This window comes from Carcharhinus amblyrhynchos, chromosome 20 (assembly GCF_965287045.1).
Source record: "Carcharhinus amblyrhynchos chromosome 20, sCarAmb.v2.hapA, whole genome shotgun sequence".
NCBI lineage: Eukaryota > Metazoa > Chordata > Chondrichthyes > Carcharhiniformes > Carcharhinidae > Carcharhinus > Carcharhinus amblyrhynchos.
This window is the reverse complement of record NC_137343.1, coordinates 42,994,314-43,012,874: the sequence shown is the minus strand read 5'-3', so window position 1 is coordinate 43,012,874 and position 18,561 is coordinate 42,994,314. Positions and strand designations below refer to the sequence as shown.

The window sequence follows — 18,561 nt, the reverse complement described above, 5'->3', positions numbered from 1 at the left end:
GCGCTCTGTCTGGCTACATTTTCTGGTGGAGAGAATTATTTTACACAGCATACCATACCCGTTCAGCAATGTGCACTCTTTGTTTTATTGGGCCAAAGCTACAATATAAGGTGTAAAAATATCCTGATTTGTTCATTTTACACCAGTTCAGCAAGAAATGCGTGGAAATCGAAAAAAAAGACTGTTAAAGATAAGGACAGAATAAATGTATTTGAGAGGGGGACTGAAATGTGACTGAATGTGGTTCAATTATCCCTCCCTCACCTGAAAACTATCTTTGTGGATTCACTATGAAAATGTCATGGTAGAATGCCTGATACGTCTTATTAAATGTTGGATTTCATTCATGATGTCTGTATTAAATTTAATGTTTATTATGAATAACTTCATTACCTATTATACCTACACGGAGCACTGAGGGGAAGTATTTTAATGTTAGTGTTCTACTGTGACATAAAATAGCTGCTATTTTATAGTTATAGTATATTATCCTGAGATCATGCAGCCTAGTTACAGGATGTGCATAAATCACTCGTAATACATAACAGGATTGTCCTTTTACCCTCCGGTTTTTTGGTAATTGAAATTGCTGTTGTTCATAATCTTTTAATGTTTTTTATTCAATTGATATTCTACATTTAGGCGTCATGTAGAGAGATATATACTGATCAGATAGTCATCTCCTCCACTGAAGCTGGGAGGAGTAATATTTTTGCTCCTGTTAGTTGGTAGATGATAAATCTCAAAAACTAATGGGTGAATTCCAGTGAACATTGGCACAGGTTACGGCCCGAGGAACAGCTGTTAGTGTTTGGTGAAGATATAGATTTCAGTCCAGGATTTATCCATTAACATTGGGAGATGGGGCAAATTAATTTCAGATGGTTGTGGGTTATTTTATTTCAAATGTGCTTGAATGTTTTAGAATGTTGTGGATTGGCTCACGCCGGCTGTGGGGGAAGTTGTGAAAATATGAGCAGAGTTTTCAGGGCAGGTTGTTGGATGTAGATGGGTTTGGAGCCTCCTCTGTGAAATGGAAACTCTTAATGAAAAGGTATTGGGCAGGATTTTATGGCCTCGCTCGTTCCAAAACCGTAATGTCCCACCCAAGGTCAACAGGCATTCCCATTGTCTGCCTGTCATTCACTCCAGTTCCCATGGCAGGTGGGGTGGTAAAATTCCAGCCATTGTTTTTCAGCTTTGCAGATACAGAGCGTCAAACAGGCAGGGGAAAATCTTGAAGAAGAGATGCATAATTATAATAATGTTGAATTAACACAACATGACAAGATACGTGTCACACTGAGTGTCCTCTTTACTTGTTTTCTTCGACCTCTGGCCTTTTTTACTCAATAGATTTCCTTCAGATAATCTTGAAAGTTAAGCAGATAAATCTCAAAAACCGAGGCAAAATTTTATACATTTCTTGAAGTGTTTGTCATGCAAAAGAGAGAGAAGATTAAAAGTTCAGACTGCAAGCCTGACACAGCCTTTCATTAATGTTTTACACAGCCTTTGTTTAATGTTTTAAAGACTTCAGAAAATGTATTAAGCAGAGAGAAGGATTTGAAGAAAAGGGGAGAGAAGGAATATTTATGGTAATATTGGCTCAATTTTACAACAAAAATCCACTGAACTTTGAAGACAACGTTTTTTTTTGTTTTTATTCCAATTCAATCAAATCAAGTCCAATTCAGAGTCTCAACAAGTTGGGACATTCCCGATCCAAGCTGACCAGATGGGGCTCTCACAACCTTTCTTGGGCTTGATCAACATGATCCAAGCTGATTGGAGTAGGTGTAGCTCCGCCTCTAAGGCTAGACCTCATTTGCATCTTAGCCAAAAGGCCGAGATGCCGCTTTTAAAAAATTGCTTCAAATGAAGCTAAAATGTAACCTAATGGCTTCAACCAAGCACAACATGTCCATACTACACTTGATCTTAAGCCAAAAAAAAATTTGAAGACAACTAATTATCTTGCTTATGCTTTGGCAGAAAATTCATCACTAATAACTAATGAGACAGTATGATGTTGCACCTCTTTTCATTTAGTGTTACTTGAATTTTTAATCAAGAGTTGAATTTTAAAGCAGATTATTTCACTTGTATTTTGTTGAGGGCTAGAAAAAAATCGTTGCTGATTACGTGTACTTCTGCAGCACAGATTTTAATTTCAAAAGCTTCTGATGCCCAGGAGAGAAAGACAGGTGGTTAGTTTCTTTCCTCGTTTCAATTTGATTTCCTTTTTCAAAACAACATTCTGAAAGCAACTGAAGCAGCTTTGAGGGAAACAGAAAGGAAGAGAGGGTGGTGTCCCACATCTTCTTACCACTTATCTTTGAGGAAAGAATGGAATGATAAATGTGAGGTGGATCACTTTGATTTGATTTATTATTGTCACGTGTTAACACACAGAGAAAAGTATTGTTTCTTGTGCGTTATACAGACAAAACATCCTGTACATAGTGAAGGAAAGAAAAGGGTGCAGAATGTAGTGTTACAGTCATAGCTAGGCTGTAGAAAAAGATCAACTTAACGCGAGGTAGGTCCATTCAGAAATCTGATGGCAACAGAGAAGAAGCTGTCCTTGAGTTGGTTGATACAAGACCTCAAACTTTTATGTCTCTTTCCCGATGGAAGAATGTGAAAGAGAACATGCCCAGGGTGCGTGGAGTCCTTGATTATGCTGGCTGATTTTCTGAGGCAGTGGGAAGTGTAGACAGTGTCAGTGGGTGGGAGGCTGGTTTGAGTGATAGACAGTGCTTTATTCACGCCCCTTTGCAATTTCTTGTGGTCTTGGGCAGAGCAGGAGCCATGCCAAGCTGTGATACAAGCAGGAAGAATGTTTTCTCTGGTATGTCTGTAAACGTTGGTGAGAGTTGTAGCAGACATGTCAAATTTCCTTAGTCTCTTGAGGAAGCAAAGGTGTTGATGGGCTTTATTAACTTATAGTGTCAGCATAGAGTGACCAGGACAGGTTGTTTGTGGTCTGTTCACACATTAGTGATTATAGCAGCATGAGGGAAAAGGTGGGATGTAGCACCTGAGCAGGTAGTTCAGTAAAAACTATGGATATTAATAGGACCAGATGACTGGGGAAAGGGGAATTGCTATTAACAACAACAATTCATATTTGCATATCACTTTCAATGTAATAAAATATTCTAAGGTGCACGATAGGAATGTCAGAAAAGTTGGCGCCAGGTCACATCAAGGGACACTGGGGCAGAAAGACTGGTCAAAGTGAAAGACTGTAAGGATCATCTTAAAGGAAGAAAGTAGGGTAGAGAGACCGAGAGGGATAGGGAGAAAATTCAAAAGTGTAGTGCCTTGGAAACTAGAGATTGCCAATGGTGGAGTGATTGCAGTTGGTGATACATAAGAGACCAGAATTGGAGAAGCAGAGATATCTCAGTAGGTTTTAGGACTGGAGGAGGTCACAGAGATGGATGGGGCAAGTCAGGGGAGGAATTTGAATAATGAAGTTAATATTGAAAAAGAAGTGTTGCTTGACCAAGTGATTACGCAAGTCAGCAAGTACAGGAATGATGGATGAACAGAAGACGGTGAGATTTAGGATCTGGGCAGCAACATTTCAGATACGATTGGTTTATGGAGGGTGGAGGATGAGAGAAAAATCAAGAATCGGGAGACAATGGCCAGGTGGTATTATCACTGGACGATTAATCCAGAAACTCAATGAATGTTCTGGGGACCCAGGTTCAAGTATCACCGCAGCAGATGGTGGAATTTGAGTTCAATAAGAAAAATCTGGAATTAAGAGTTTACAGCTGACCATGAAACCGTTGTCAATTGTTGGAAAAACCCATCTGGTTCACTAATATCCTTTAGGGAAGGGAATCTGCCATCATTACCTGGTCTGGCCCACATGTGACTCCAGAGCCACAGCAATGTAGTTGGCTCTCAACTGCCCTTGGGTATTTAAGAATGTGCCAGCGAGTAACGCCCATGTCCCACGAATGAATAAAAAAGAAATGCATTGGAGTAATCAAGTCTGGAAGAAACAAAATCATTGGACATGGGGAAGGTGGAGGGATGACTTGCGTTGTGAGGTAATAATGGGATTGAAAAGGGAACTGCTTTCCCCACTATCTCCATCTGTACCATGCAGCCGTTTGCCATTGTAGCTTGTTTTACCACCACACCATCCATTCATAATACAAGAGGGAGAAGATGATCATGTGCAACAGACAAGAAAAATAACACACAGGAGCAAAGAGAAACAGTTACATATGGGCAATAGAGTAGTCGTATCTCTAATTTACCTTGCACAACAACATAACAGATTAGCTGTTATGCAGTAACACTGCAGGTGACAGAGAGTAACAGATAGAGTAACAGTGCGCAGCTCATGGTTTGAACTGCAGTCATTCTGAATGCTAATTGTTGTGCGTTACAAGGAACACTAGTTTGTGTTTTGTGCAACATGTCACAGGGAACGGCAGATACTTGCATATCTATCTCTAGATTTTGGAGTTCATTGTGTGAAATTAGATCATGTGGAGATTCGATTTCATCAAATCTAATCCATACCTAACTCCAAATGTTGATGGTGTTATTTAATAAAGGTAAAATCGCCACAGTCCCAGATGACCATCGGCTGCTACCCCCCGAGAAGGGACTAACTGCTGGTGGTTTAACCTGAAGATCACCTTGGGCAAGCGGCAAGACGGGACCTTCACGAATAACCTCAGCTGATATGGGAATTGAACCCATGATGTTTGTGTCGCTCTGCGCCACGAACCAGCTGTCCAGCCAACTGAGCTAAGTGACTCCTCGATCATGCAGTCAGACAGCTGAACTAGTGAAAGTAGCACGTTGCTTGATGCTTCCGTCAGCCACTCTGACCTAAATTGGCAGTTTCCCATTTAATGACATTTTCAAAATTCCAACCTGCACTGATATTCCTTTACCCTGCTAGAATTCATTTATTCTACATGTCCACAGGCTCATTGCAATGCCTTCCTTAGCCTGGCCACCATCAACCTAAGTAAGAAGTCTCACAACACCAGGTTAAAGTCCAACAGGTTCATTTGGTAGCACAAGCCATAAGCTTGTGCTGTCAACCTAGCGTGTGTTCTAGCAATCTTCATATTAACTCATCATTTTGCAAAGTGGGCGGCACGGTAGCGCAGTGGTTAGCACTGCTGCTTCACAGCTCCAGGGACCTAGGTTCGATTCCCGGCTTGGGTCACTGTCTGTGTGGAGTTTGCACATTCTCCTCGTGTCTGCATGGGCTTTCTTTGGGTTCTCTGGTTTCCTCCCACAGTCCAACGATGTACAGGTTAGGTTGATTGGCCATGCCAAAATTGCCCCTTCGTGTCCTAAGATGCTTAGGTTAGAGGGATTAGCGGGTAATAATATGTAGGGATATGGGGGTAGGGCCTGGGTGGGATTGTGGTTGGTGCAGACTTGATGGGCCAAATGGCCTCTTTCTGCACTGTAGGGTTTCTATGATTCTAATTTTCTCTTTCATCATTTCCTAATTTGATACCCTTCACTCCCCCTGCTGCTGGTATTTGCCAGCCTCCAGCTGCTCTGGGCTGAATTCACAGCAGCAATAATTTGCATTTGCAGAGCACCTTTAGAATGGTGTAAAACATCCCAAGATGCCTCACAGGACCGCTATCAAACAAAATTGGATGCCAAGCTACCTGAAGGCGCTGATGAAGGGTCACTTAGACTCGAAACATTGGCTGTATTCTGTCTCCTCAGATGCTGTCAGGCTTGATGAGGTTTTCCAGCATTATTCTGTTTTTGTTTCGGATTCCAGCGTCCGCAGTATTTTGTGTTTACCTCAAGGGATATTGGGGCAGATAATGAAGAGCTTGGTAAAACATGTTGATTGTAAGGAGCTTCACAAAGGAGGAGAGAGAAAAAGAACAAGAGGGGGGAGAATTACAGAGCTCAGAGCCTCGACAGCTGCTCAGGATAGAGTAAAACAAATGTGGGCTGTGCACATACCCAGAATTGTACACTTTTGTGTCAAATAATTTTAAACCAATGTACAAAAGTAGAAATATATCCAATTATTTCCTTTGAAGTTGAGATAACCCAGTTGATAGGCTAGTTAGGAGGAGTGATACAGCTACCAATCTAGATGTACTTTCTACAAGAATAATTAGACTCATGCTCATCCCAAGATCTATTTAGACACTTTCTAAGAGAACATACCTGAGCAATGGCCTTAAAACAAAGGCCAAGTTGGCAGTTGTGATGTATTGGGCGGCACAGTAGCACAGTGGCTAGCACTGTTGCCTCACAGCTCCAGGGATCTGGGTTCAATTCCCGGCTCGGGTCACTGTCTGTGTGGAATTTGCACATTCTCCTCGTGTCTGCGTGGGTTTCAAAGAACAAAGAACAACCCAGCACGGGAAACAGGCCCTTCGGCCCAACGAGCCCGCGCCGCCGCATCACCCTACACCTATTCTACCCTGCATGTCTACGAATGGGACCCTACTCAGTCAGATTCAGGGAAGAAATAGTGTCAATTTGGTAGAAACCGATTAGCCTAAGAGCACATCTTTGGGGTGTGGGAGGAAACCGGAGCGCCCGGAGGAAACCCACGCATCCACAGGGAGAATGCGCAAACTCCCACAGACACAGGCCCAAATCCATGTATCTGCACAGCTAGCAGTGCTAGTCACTGAGCTGTTGCGGCGCCCGTCTATCGGTCCAGGATCAAGCACACACACCGACATGAAGTACTAGGCCACTAGGTTTCCTCCCACAGTCCAAAGAACTGTGGGTTAGGTTGATTGGCCATGCTAAAAATTGCCCCTTAGTGACCTGAGATGTGTAGGTTAGAGGGGTTAGTGGGTAAAATATGTAGGGGTATGGGGATAGGGCCTGGGTGGAATTGTGGTCGGTGCTGACTCGAAGGGCCTCTTTCTGCACTGTAGGGCTCTATGATATCCGTGCTATAGATTTGAATCTTCCTGTGAGCAATAGCATGGGACATTCAGTATTCATTATAATAAAAATGGCATGCACATGTAGATACCAAATCGGTTACAGTTTGCATGCCACACATCCTGCATGGTGTTTCCTGATGTTCGGCAGATGTTTTCTGCATAATTTCTTTCAGATGTTCAACTTGTACACAATTAGACATTTGCCAAAAAAAACTTCTTCAATAGCAATATGCATTAGTAGAGGAGACATAGTATTTTAAAGACTTTAATTTCCAAAGTAATATTAGAAAATGCATTTAGAAGGAGAAGGAAACCCAGTTATTTCATCCCCCACTCTCACCTACAGCCTCAGGAACAAACATTTATTAAAATGCTTGCTTAAATGCTTGTTCTTTCTGACCTGTAGGTTGGGACTGACTGTCTTTTGTGACAAAACACCATGATCTTAGCATCCTTAACGCTGTCTTAATAATAATTAAGCTATAAAACCTGAAAACAACCCAGTTCTACCTTGCAGGATAATACGTTCTCCATGGTATATGGATCTTATCTTAGTAAAGCAGCATGCCATTTGCCTGCAGTGATCAAATGTTGTAACACACCAGGGTTACTCATTGTCACAATATGATTCTCCAGTGGATCTTCCAAGACTTTGATTTTTGTGGTGAATTTTTAAGCAAAAGCGCTCAGACAAGTTAACACACCACATGTCACAGGGGAAAAGCAAACACTGTGCATGATATTGCGAGACTAGACTGCACACCGCAAAGAACAGGAAGTCCAGCATATGTTATACTTTTCATATGATGGAAGGCTTATGTATCTGATAGTTCTGCTGCCGCATTAAATTGGAAAAAGAGGCCAAATATAATTGATTTCTAACACCAGTGAGTACAAATCTAGTGCAGAATGGTGGTGGGGTGGGGAAGTGAGTTTTTGGGGGGATTTATTTTTTCACTTGTGAAACATGGGCATTGCTGGTTGGCCAGCATTTATTGCCCATCCCTAGTTGCCCTTGTTGGAGTGAAATCAAAGTAAAGGACGCAAAATGGTTACCTGGCACACAAAATGGACCCTGACAAGAGGCACTGACTACGGGCACAGACAAAGAGTTAAACCTGTAGTGTTTAAATTACTGCAGGAAACAGGTCAGACCTTGAGGCATCTTAAACTTGAGATAAGAGCAGACCCAGAACAATGAGCTCGATAACGAGATCAGCCATTGATGGGGACATAAATGTATATAACAAAACCAGTCGTTGATAGAGGACATAACTGCATAAATGTATCTACTGTATGTACAATGATGTGATAACTGTCTATGTCTGGACTTGTCTGTGTATAACAGTGTGTTAACTGTCGATGTCCGTACTGTCTACTCAACTTATAACAATGTGCTAATGGCTAATGTCCATACTGTCTATTATCTAAAAAGTATAAAGATGCTCAACTACCATTGTGTAGTTGAGAAGGTGGCTGCCTGTACTGCGGAGTGCCAGAGCTTCTCCCAAAGCTTTGTCAAAATAAAACTGTTCATTGAACCTCCAACTCTGACTCTGAAATGGTGAATTTCCCACAACAGCCTTGAACTGAGTGGCTTGTTCGACCATTTCAGATGTCAGTTGAGAGTCAGCCACAGTGCTGTGGCTCTGGAGTCACATGTAGGATTTCCTTCCCTAAAGGACATTAGTGAATCAGATGGGTTTTTCTGACAATAGATAATGGTTTCATGGTCATCAGTAGATTCTTAATTCCAGATATTTTTTATTGAATTCCAATTCTACCATCTGCCGTGACAGGATTTGAACTTGGTATCCGAAACTCAGCAAGAGTTTCTGGATTAATTAGCTGAATTTCTAGATTCACCTGCTAATGCATAGCACCCCTTTGATTTTAAAATTTTCATTCTAGTTTTCAAATCCCTCCATGGACTTACCCCTCGCTATCCCTGGAACCTCTCCCAGCACGAAATCCCTCTAAGATATCTGTGGTAATCTAGGACATCCCATCACTCCTTCACTAGCGAGTGTCCCTTCACCAATCCAGACGGCCCTAAGCTCTGGAAATCCCTCCCTAAGCTTCCCCCACCTCTCAACTTTTCTTTCATTTTGCAAGCCTTTGGTGATGTTCCCTCGTTTCTCCTCGTGTGGTTCCAGTGTCAAATTTTCCCCGACTTTTAACTGCTCGGGACATTTCACGATGTTAAAGGGAATACAAGTTGTAGTTGTTGTTGCTGGAAAAGGGGTTTGAAGACTGGATGGTGGGCTGGAGCACCGTGAGGGAATTCTTTCTTGTGTCTCAATAACAGCTTGAATTGCACAGGACTCCTTGTGTTAGGGGATAACTCCAGATGCTTTTTATAGAGGAGGAATGAAGAATAACTAATTGAACATACGCGAGAGAAGAAGCTCTGGCTCACAACTAGCGAGGGGGGTTTTTAAGACATTTGAAGGAAGGCAAGATGTTGGGAGGTGCAATGGAAAGCGTTCCAAATCGGTAAAGTGACTAAAGGAACAAAACGGAAGAAAGAGCAATGAGCGGTAAGGCAGGTTCAGAAGAGTGAAGGATATCAGTTAAAAAAAAAACCAGTGTTGTGCAGGAATTAGCAACTGTATTTTCTCCTGTTTTAAATTACCTTTTGCTGCAAAAGTTCCCAGTTTTACTTTGCTATGTTGATGAGAGTGTGTTTCTGCTGACTGCCACAGCAAGAGAGGTATATTGCTGATCCTGTCTGGGATGGCTTCCAGGTTCAGCAGAGACAATAGTTTTGACACAGCAATGTCCCTGGTCTAAAACATCAGGAATAGAATAGAATTAGAGGTTGAATAGTACAGAAGTTATGCTGAACATGTACTGAACCTTAGTTGGACCATGCATACCTTTAGATTTCTGGTTGCCAGATTATTCAAAAGATATATAGGTACCGTAGAGGGTGAAGAAAAGATTTACAAGGATGATATTTGAATTACAGGGTTGTATCTATTAGGAAAGGATAAACAGCCTGGGTGTCATCTCCAGGAATCCAAGAGTGGATCATAATTTCTGGAAAAGAGCATTTTGAACTCTCGGGTTGTCATTTCAGGCGAGTCACTGGCGACAGCAGTAACATTAATTTATTGTGATTTCACTTAAACAGCTGGGGCGAAATCTTACCAGAAAAATTCCCAAGTGTCATTAAAGTCTGAAAATAGGTGTGTTTGACAAGTCTTTGTTGGGGGGTGAGTTTGGCATGCAATCTTACCACACTCTTGTCACTGTTTTTGATAGCAGTGCAATTTGCACCGGTTTGGGGTGGGTGGCGGGGTCAGCGGAGCCTCAGCTTGTCGGTGGAACAGGCTTTGGAGCTCGGGTGCTATTGTGCAGGCACCCCAATCTCCCATCCCTGCCATCATCACCGACATGATCCACCCCCCCCACCGGCATGAGTCGTCAGCAAAGGCCATTCGGACCCTCACGATGAGTCCCCTTGCATAACCCCCATTTGCAGAACCCCTGCTGCACCCCCCCCCCCCCCACCCCCATATAGCCCCCTATCATTGTGCATACCTGCCACCCACCCAGTCATAGCCTCACTGCCACCCCCACTCAGATCATATCCCTGGCACGTTCATGTGTGCAACGGAAAACTGCCCGATGGGCACTGTCCAGCCATCCTCCTGAGGACCCAGGGGCTTCAATGCACCCCACCTCCGCCCCCCACCCCCGATCCCTGACGTGACCATCCCATCTGGTTGGTGCTGGTGGAGAGCAGCAGTGATTCTTGCCAGTGATGCATCTCTCTCTCTCTCTGTGGTGAGGGGGAAGTGTCTGGGAGGCTGTAAACAGCCTTGTCGAATGTGCTAATGTCATGCTAATCCTGACATCAATATTCAAATTGGCAAAACAGTGCCAGTAACTCTGGGTGCAGTTTGAAACTGGGCCACAAACCTGGTTTCTGGTCTCACGTGCGATCTTACCAGTTTGTCACTCCAGTCGACCGGCACAGTGAGCAGTAAGATCACAGCCATACTGTTCATTGGTGCCTTTTCCTGTACTGTAGGATTGGTGTTTGTCTACTGAACCCGTGGAAATAACTATCTGGATGTTTTTTGTGAATAAGAACAAGTCCAGTCGATGACAGAGATTTCCAAATAAACACATAGAAAATATCATACCCATTAGTCCTGTGTTTCAATCCTGTTTGGTTAAAAGCTTAAGCTGTCAGCGAATTGGGAAGTTTGAGCAACTACGCCACTTCCTACCCCGTGCTGTGACCTTTGAAATCCCCCCAAAGGCTAGTCTCTTCCCTTTCTGCTTTAAGTTCCTTGTTTACAGCCCTGCTGATGGGAATTCTCTACCAAATTCCTCCATCTCCTGTAAGCTTCCTTAAACCTGGCTGTTAGTCTCTCCACTTCCTCGTAGACATTCATTGGTTCCATCATGTGCAACCATTGGTCAGTTTCCATATGTATACAGATGACACCCAGTTATGTATCTCTAAACCAGTTCTCTCAAATATCTCCTTGCCACTTTGCTGTCATAGAATCCCTACACTACATGTGGAGGCCATTGGGCCCATTGAGCCTGCACCAACTCTCCAACAGAACATCTTACCCAGGCCCTATCCCTGTAACCCCACATAATTACCCTGCTAATCCCCCTAACCTACACATCTAGGGTCACTAAGGGGCAATTTAGTATGGCCAATGCACCTAACCTGCACATCTTTGGACTGTGAGAGGAAACTGGAGCAGCCAGAGGAAACCCACGTAAGACACGGGGAGAATGTGCAGACTCCGCACAGACAGTGACCCAAGGCTGGAATTGAAGCTGGGTCCCTGGCGCTGTGAGGCAGCAGTGCTAACCACCCCTGTCAGGTGGCTTGATTAACATTCAATTTTAAATGAACTGTAGCTTCCTCCAGCTAATGATTGGGGAAAAGTCATCATCCTTGACTCCATCTGCATCTTACCATGGCTCCTTCCTGCTAATATCTCACCAAGTCCTATTTTAGTCTTGGGCTGCCAATGTGGTGTCTTCACCTCAAAGATCTGACACTTCCATTGCTTTTTAGCCTTTTGGCTAAGATCAAAGATCAGATCCAGCCCAAGATAGGTTGCAATACCTCATCTCATCAGCTTGGATCTTGTTTACCTCTCTAATGGGGACCATGAATTGGATTCAATTGGAATTTGCATTTGGTTTTCGGAGCAAGCAAGGAATGGATTCAGGTTTACCCGGTCCATACTGAACACCAGCTTTGTAACTTTAAGGATGGAGTGAAAAAAAGTTTTAAAAATCTTACACTTCTATCTCTGTAACATTATCATTATCTGTTCTCCACTCCTGCCCAGGTGTTGCTGAAATCCTCATCCATACATTCGTTTCCTCCTATCTTGACTATTCCAATGCACTCCTGACTGACTTCTCATCCTCTGCAAGAACAGGCCAGAGGCAGGAAATTCTGCAGTGAGCAGATCACCTCCCGACTCCCCAAGTCCTGTCCACCATCTACACGTGATGGAATATTTTCCACTTGTCTGGATGAGTACTGCTCCAGCAACACTCAAGAAGCTCAAGACTATCCAGGACAAAGTGGCCTGGCCTGCTTGATCGGCACCCCAGCCAACACCACATGTTCCTAGCTCATTGACAGTGTACCTAGTTCAGTAAGTGTGTTCCTAGTTCAGTGAGTGTGCTCCTAGCTCAATGGACTTTGACTCTCTCCACCACCAGTGCAGAGTGCAGCAGTGTATGCTATCTACAAGATGCAGTGCACCAAGCCTTCTCCAACATCACCTTCCAAACCTGCAACTTCTGCTAGCTAGAAGGACCAGGGCAGCAGATGCATGGTAACACCACCACAAGTTTCCCTCGAAGCCACACACCATCCTGATTTGAAACTAGATTGCTTTTCATTCAGCGTCACTTACTTAAAATAGTGGAACTCCCTCCGTAACAGCATTGTGGATGCTCCTATAACATAGGGACTGCAGTGGTTCAAGAAGGAGGCTCACCACATTCTCAGGGGCAATGAGGGATGAGCAATAAATTCTGGTCTTACCAGCAATGCTCAGATCCATGAAATTATATTTTTTAAATCCTTAAATTTCTGTAAATTTTAACTCTTCCAGATTTCTATTGCTTGTATTCCATCCTGGACAATTCCTGTTCACCCATCACCCCTTGCTGACCAACATTGGCCTCATTTCCCCTAGTCCCTCAATAAAAAATGTTTCCTGGTTTTTAAGTACCCCATGACCATGTTGCTCTCTAGCTCTGGAACTTTCTCAGCTGGGACAGCACAGTAGTTAGCACTGAGGCCTCATAGAGCCAAGAACCCGGGTTCAATTCCGGCCTCAGGTCACTCTATCTATGGAATTTGCACATTCTCTTCGTGGGTTTCTTCCAGGTGCTCCCGTTTCCTCCCACTGTTCAAAGATGTGCAAGTTAGGTTGATTGGCCGTGCTAAATTGATCTTTAATATCAGGGAGACTAGCAGGGTAAATATTTGTGATAATGGGGATAGGGCCTGGGTGGGATTGCTGTTGGTGCAGGCTCGATGGGCCAAATATCCTCCCCCTGTACTGTAGGGATTCTATGAATACACCACCTACTACTGCCTTCCCACTTTCCCTGATCCTCCTACTTAATCCTATTCCCTTCACTTATCTTTAGGTAATGTACCTTAACTATTTCAACCCAATGTTCCATCTTGGAATTCCCTTCACAAATCCACGTATATCTCTCCCAGAAAATCAATCACTCGGTCGAAACCTTGAGTCACCCCCCAAAATGCCCTTCTTTAACTCAGTGTCCATTTTTCCTTTGTGTCCCATTATAAACAAGCTCAGACAGCCAATGTGTTGAAGCTATAAATGCAACTTGATGTTAAATTGCTTGATGTTTTTCTCCTGGTAACTGACGCCTGTCACATGTACAGCCAGCTTGCTGACTGCGGTTCCATTTTACCATGCAACAGCATGCAAAAAATGAGCTGCTGTGTTTTTTTTGTAGGTGAACAAATTTGTTTCTTGGGGAGTTGAAACATGAATTTGATGATCTTTGCCAAGACGGCAGATATAACCACCCTGAATCTGGGCAATGAAACACTCGACTCAAGCCAGCTGTTGATGAGTCTGCCTGTGCAATAGCACTAAATTCATCTTTTAGTGTCCAAGATGCTCATTATGCTCACGCGAAGGACATTGATGCAAAAAGAAATCCGCAGTGCATTGTGATGTTTGAGATGGGGAAGATCAGAACTTGGTTCATTTGCTGTTTGGGCATGAAACTGGCACTTGCAGATGAGCACTTTGAGACTCAGTTTTCAGTTCAGTTAATCTCAGTGGAAATGGAACAGTTTTTGGTATAGTTTCTGGATCGGCAGCATATTGAAAATCCATCTCAGTGTCCTGAAGAGTTTATTTGAACAGTGAAAAGTAGTTAGCTCATTGATGAGATGCTGCGGTATGGAAAAGAGGAATGAGTGTACTGCCCTCAACAAGTTTCCCCTTTACTGCAAATCGGGTGCTTGTATATGAAAAGAGATTACTTTATTAATGCCAGCACTTCCTGTCTGGGCATCTTCAACTTGAAGCTGTAATTTCTCTATAATCTTCCTCAGTAGAGATTTTTCTTGAAGGCCTACAGGAAGGAGAAGCACCAGTTATGAAGGTGGGATTGGAGATGTTAAAGGAACATAGGAATTAGGAGCAGAAGTCGGCAAACTCAGCCCTTCGAGCCTGCTCCGCCATTCAGTCAGCTCGTGGCTGATCTCTCCCCGGTCTCAAATTCATCTCCCCACCTGTTCCCCATACCCCTCTTTCCCCTTTTTTATTCAAACTTATCTGTCTTCTTGAAACCATTCAATGATTCTGATTCCACCGCACTATGGGGCAACGAGTTCCACAAATTCACCACCCTCTGCGAGAAGAAGTTACTCCTCATCTCAGTTTTAAATCTACTGCATTTCAACCCATACCCTGTGACCTCTTGTTCTAGATTGCCCCAGAAGAGGAAACATTTGGTCTATGTTAACTTTATCAAAGAAGTTGGGACAGAGCAGATAGGGAGAAACCATTCCCATTCACAAAAGCACTAAGAATTAGAGGGCACCGATTTAAAGTAATTTGATAGAAGAAGCAGAAGTGACATGAGGAGAAAAACTTTCATACGGTGAGTGGTTAAGATCTGGAATGTATTGCCCAAGAGTGCAGTGGAGCCATATTCACACAGGGATTGGTTAGGATCTGGAATGCACTGTGTGAGAGTGTGGTGGAGACAGATTCACACAGGGATTGGTTAGGGTCTGGAATGCACTGTCTGAGAATGCGGTGGAGACAGATTCACACAGTGAGTAGTTAGGATCTGGAATGAACTGTCTGAGAGTGTGATGGAGACAGATTCACACAGTGAGTGGTTAGGATCTGGAATGCACAGTCTGAGAGTGTGGTGGAGACAGATTCACACAGCAAGTGGTTGGGATCTGAAATGCACTGTCTGAGAGTGTGATGGAAGCAGGGTTAACAGAAACCTTGGAAAGGGAATTAGAAGAATGCTAAGGATTCATAGACTCTCTGTAATGCAGAAGGAAGCCATTTGGCCCATTGAGTCTGCACCATCTCTGACAGAGTATTTTACACTGGCACTTTCCCCATAATCCCACACATTTCCCATGGCTAATCCATTTTACCTACACATCTTGGAACACTAAGGCATTTCTTTCACCATGGGCAATCCACCTAAACCTGCATATCTTTGTACTGTGGGAGGAAACAGGAGCACCCATATCTATGAAGAAATCACTCTAGAGGCTAAAGGGATCAAGGGATATGGGGGGAAGGGGGGATCAGGATATTGAATTCGATAAACAGCCATTATCAAAATGAATGGTGGAGCAGGCCCGAAAGGACGAATGGCCTGCTCCTGCTTCTAGTTTCTATGTTTCACCCAGAGGAAACCCATGCAAAACACAGGGTGAACTTGCAAACTCCACACAGTCAGGCAAAGTCAGGATTGAACCCGGGCCCCTGGCATTGTGAGGCAGCAGTGCTAACCACTGTGCTGCCCTTAAAAGGAGATGGTGGGAGAATGGCAGGAATTGCCATTTCGGAGAGTCGGTTTAGATACGATGGGCCAAATGGCCTCCTTCTGCACTGTAACAATTCTCTGATTTTCCTCCAATTCTTCTAGCTCACTGGTGGTTTGTGCCCTTGCTAGCGGGAATCCTTTCTCAAATAAAACTCCTTCCCTCCCCTCTATCTCCTGTGAGCTTCCTGATGTCCTTTTCCACCCGGGCTGTCTCTCTTACCTTCAGGGGGCGGGTGGGTGCTGTCGAGGATTTGTTTGCGTTTGACGCCAACCGGTGCCTGGAATGAGAATTGCTCCATGCTGTCCAAACTCGTCTTTATCACTTCGTTGGACAGCTTGAAGATGTAACAGAGAGAGAGAGGGGTCACCTTTCCCTCAGCCTGTGTGCCCAGGACAGGAGAGGGCAGATTGTTATCAGTGACTGACACATTGTCCCTGGTGTGGCCGGCACAACACTCGCTTCCTAGCGGGGCTGGGGCACAGAGAGAGCCGTCTGCCTGGAGGCAACTGCGCTGCTTGTCTGTAGGTAGGAGCTGGTGCTTGTTGTTCATTCATTCAGCAATTGTGACCAGGAATAGCAGGGAATCGGGAAGAATGCTGGAATTGTTAGTGATGTACACAGAGGGGGAGAGAGCGGGGATGGGGGCTGGGGATTGAGTGTGCCCTGTGCATCTGGTGTGGACTTTGTAAGAAAATGCATCCTTTCAAAGCGAGAGGGCTTTGAAACCTCAGCGCTGAAAAAAATACATCGTAGAAAGAAGGTATTATTTAAAAATGCGATCCAGAAAGCACAGTGTGAGACACCAGCCCGCTGTCTTGTGTTTTTTTTAATCCAAGCTTTAACAATGTTTGAGTTTTGAGTGCAGTGTAATTATTGTTATTTTCTTTGCTGTGTGATATCTGAACGGTCTCCGCAGTCCCTGAGCTGAAGGGATTGGGTTTTGGAAGCGGCTCTAGCTGGGATTCTCTGTTCTGAAGGTGAGAGCTTTGATACAATTCCGTTAGCTCTGAGCCCCGTTCCGATATGGATCTTTTCTCTCTCACTTTGTTGCTTTTCTGAGTTTCTCTCTTTTCAATCTCTTGCCATTTCTGTCCCATAGTTTGTAGCTCCAGTTCTCTTCTCTCTCGCCATCTCTCTCTCTATCATTCTCTCTGTATCTCTGTCTGTCTCTATGTCTCTATCTCTGTCTCTCTCTGTCACTTTCTGTCACTCGCTCTCTCTTCCTGTCACTCTCTCTCTCTGTCTCTGTTTGTCACTTTGTGTATCTCTCTTTCTCTGTCACTCTGTCACTCTTTCTCTCCCCCTCACAAACATTCGTCTGTCTCTCGTCACTGTGTCTGCCTCTCCCTCTCCCCTCTCTGCAATTCCCTCTTTTTTCACTCTCACTCCCTCTCTCTGTCACTCCCCCTCCCCCTCCCCCGCCCCCTCCCCCTCCCCTCCCCCCACTCCCCCCTCCCCGCCCCCTCCCCCACTCTCCCCCTCTCCCCACTCTCCCCCTCTCCCCCACTCCCCCCACTCTCCCCCTCTCCCCACTCCCCACTCTCCCCTCCCCCACTCTCCCCCCCTCCCCTCCCCTCCCCCCACTCTCCCCCTCCCCACTCTCCCCCTCCCCCACTCTCCCCCTCCCCCACTCTCCCCCTCCCCCACTCTACCCCTCCCCCTCCCCACTCTCCCCCCCTCCCCCACTCTCCCCCTCCCCCACTCTCCCACTCAACCCCTCCCCCCTCCCACCCCTCCCCCTCCCTCCTCCCCCACTCTCCCCCCACTCTCCCCCTTCCTCCCCTCCCCCACTCTCCCCTCTCCCCCACTCTCCCCCCTCCCCCACTCTCCCCCTCCCCCACTCTACCCCCTCCCCCACTCTACCCCCTCCCCCTCCCCCACTCTCCCCCTCCCTCTCCCCTCCCCCACTCTACCCCCTCCCCCTACCCCCTCCCCCACTCTATCCCCTCTCCCCCTCCCCCCACTCTATCCCCTCTCCCCCTCCCTCCCCCCTCCCCCTCAACCCTCCCCCCTCCCCCCTCTTCCCCCCCCCTCTTCCCCCTCTCCCCTCTCCCCCTCTCCTCCCTCTCCCTCTCCCCCCTCCCCCTCTCCCCCTCTCCCCCCTCTCCCACCTCCCCCCTCTCCCCCTCCTCTCCCCCTCCTCTACCCCTCTCCCCACTCCTCTCCCCACTCCCCCCCCTGTCCCCCCCCTCTGTACCCCCCCTTTGTCCCCCTCTGCCCCCCGTCCCCCCCTCTATCCCCCCGTCCCCCTCTCTGAACCACCCTCTCTGTCCCCCCCCGTCCCCCCCTCTCTGTCCCCCCCCCTCTGTCCCCCCCCTCTGTCCCCCTGCCCCCCCCTCTCTGTCCCCCCACTCTGTCCCCCCTCTCTGTCCCCCCTCTCTGTCCCCCCCTCTCTGTCCCCCATCTCTGTCCCCCCCTCTCTGTCCCCCCCCTCTCTGTCCCCCCCCTCTCTGTCCCCCCCTCTCTGTCTCCCCCACTCTCTGTCCCCCCGTCCCCCCCATCTCTGTCCCCCGTCCCCCCCATCTCTGTCCCCCCCATCCCACCCCCATCCCC

At 45.8% G+C, this 18,561-nt stretch overlaps 1 protein-coding gene across 5 annotated transcripts in view; it reads left to right on the top strand.

The window, feature by feature from the left end:
• osbp2b (oxysterol binding protein 2b) overlaps window positions 1-18,561 on the top strand; it is a 354,770-nt gene that overhangs the window by 91,306 nt on the left and 244,903 nt on the right. Inside the window, exon 1 of one of the 5 annotated variants that reach the window (XM_080208483.1) lies at window positions 16,379-16,533. The exons of the other annotated variants lie outside the window; for them this stretch is intronic. The gene's annotated coding sequence lies outside the window, so the exon portion shown is untranslated. Of the gene's footprint in view, window positions 1-16,378; window positions 16,534-18,561 lie in introns of those variants that run through there. 5 annotated transcript variants of the gene reach the window in all.